The following is a 2,380-nucleotide window of genomic DNA, read 5'->3' as shown; positions in this document are numbered from 1 at the left end:
CGATTATGCTCCCGCAACAGAGCACTGGTGCCTTTTCTCAGTCAGCAATGTCTAAAGCCAGCCGATGGCTTTCACCTCTGCAAACTGCCTCAATTCACCTTCTCCTTCAGCAGTTTCTGCAACTTGTCATATAGGACTCCATACAGCAGCCTTCCACTTCCGATGCTTTCCCCCAGTGCAACAGGACCCATCAGTGAAAAGGGCATATTACTTCTCATTTTCTGGCAGTTTATTATACAGTGGGGCCTCTTCAGCATGCAGAACCTCCTCCTCTGGTAATATTCTGAAATCTTTGCCTTCTGGCCAGTCCGTGATCAATTCCAAAATTCCTGAGTGACTGGGGTTTCCTATGCGAGCCCATTGTGTGATCAGTGTGACCCACTTACCCACGTGGCATCAGTTGCATGGTGTGTAGAGGAGACTTTCCCTTTGGACATCCAGCCCAACACCAGCAGTCAGGGTGCTAAGAGGAGCTGTGCTTCAGTACCAACCACTTCCGAGGCACTTTCGAACTCCTTCATATGCTGCCAATATCTCTTTTTCAGTTGGAGTATAGTGAGCCTCGGATCCTCTGTATCCTTGACTCCAAAACCCCAGTGGTCAACCTTGGGTCTCCCCTGGTACTTTTTGCCAGAGACACCAGGTAGGGTGATTCTCCCCAGCTGTGGTGTAGAGCTAATTTTTAACATCTTGTCCTGCCTGGAGTGGCCCAAGGGCTACTGCATGAACAAACTCCCGGTTAATTGGTTCAAAGGCTTGTTGTTGCTAAGGGCCCCATTTAAAATCATTCTTCTTCCAGGTCACTTGATAGAGAGGGCTTACAGTCAGACTGCAATTTGGAATACACGTTCTCCAAAAACCCACAATGCCTAAGAAAGCTTGTGTTTCCTTTTTACTAGTTGGTGAAGACACAGCTGCTATTTTGTTGATCATGTCCATTGGGATCTGATGTTGCCCATCTTTCCATTTTATTCCTAAAACCTGGAACTCCTGTGCAGGTCCCTTGACCTTACTTTGTTTTATGGCAAAACCGGCTTTCAGAAGGATTTGAACTATTTTCTTCCCTTTCTCAAAAAGTTATTCTGCTGTATTGCCCCATACGATGTTATCATCAATGTATTGCAGGCGTTCTGGAGCTTCACCCTTTTCCAGTGCAGTCTGGATTAGTCCACGGCAAATGGTGGGGCTGCGTTTCCACCCCTGGGGCAGTCGATTCCAGGTGTGCTGGACACCCCTACAAGTGAAAGCAAACTGTTGCCTGCACTCTGCTGCCAGAGGGATTGAGAAAAAAACATTAGCGATATCAGTTGTGGCGCACCACTTGCCTGCCTTTGACTCCAGTTCGTATTGAAGTTCTAGCATGTCCAGCACAGCAGGACTCAGTGGTGGTGTGACTTCATTCAGGTAACGATTGTCGACTGTTAGTCTCCACTCCCCATTAGACTTTTGCACTGGCAATATGGGACTGTTAAAGGGTGAGTGAGTTTTGCTGATCACCTCTTGGGTCCCCAGTTAACAAATCAACTTACGAATGGGAATCAGGGAGTCTCGGTTCATGTGATACTGCTGCCAGTGCACTGTTGTGGAAGTAGTTGGCACTTGTTGTTCTTCAACCTTCAGCAACCCCACAACCGAAGGATCTTGGGAGAGACCAGGCAAGGTAGACAGCAGTTCAGTTTCCTCTGTCTCCAAGGCAGCTATACCAAAAGCCCACCAGTACCCGTTTTGGTCCTTAAAATACCCTCTCCTGAGACAGTCTATGACAAGGATGCACGGGGCCTCTGGGCCAGTTACAATGGGGTTTTTCTACCATTCATTCCCAGTTAGGCTTACTTCATCTGTTGCGGAGGATCCAGAGGGGACATCACACACAGTGAAGTCCATTTACTACAACGTTTGACACAGTTATATATCTTATGCGCTTGTGCACGCGCCTTATACAATACCCCGTTTCACGTGATGCTATCTTATTCTCTATTGGCTGCGCAAGCATCTTCACGAGGTGTCCAGCAGTTACTTATCTCAGTCTTCAGCATCCAGGTGTTGTTTGTCAGGCTCTTCTTATCTTCTTTTTTCCCAGCGTACAAGGACACAGCGTCCTTGTCTGCTCCAGCGTCTTGTAAACTTATGCTTCGTTCCCACCTAACGGCTGGATTGCTCACATGCCTTCGCCCAGCCAAGAAATCCTCAACACTTCATCCTCCAATACAGTTAACTGTTGGGATTGCCCTGTCACTCCAGAAATACAGATGGTTCTGCCCCTTTATAACTTGATGACATTAGAGTACACTGTGCAGGGCTGTCCACTAGAGCTTTATAGTCCTGTGGGTCTGACGTGCTAGGCCATCGACTCCACACAGCCCAATAAACCTGGTCGTCC

The sequence above is a fragment of the Haliaeetus leucocephalus genome, unplaced genomic scaffold, assembly GCF_000737465.1.
Source record: "Haliaeetus leucocephalus isolate CR32 unplaced genomic scaffold, Haliaeetus_leucocephalus-4.0 Scaffold228, whole genome shotgun sequence".
Classification (NCBI taxonomy): domain Eukaryota; kingdom Metazoa; phylum Chordata; class Aves; order Accipitriformes; family Accipitridae; genus Haliaeetus; species Haliaeetus leucocephalus.
This window is presented reverse-complemented; position numbering follows the sequence as displayed.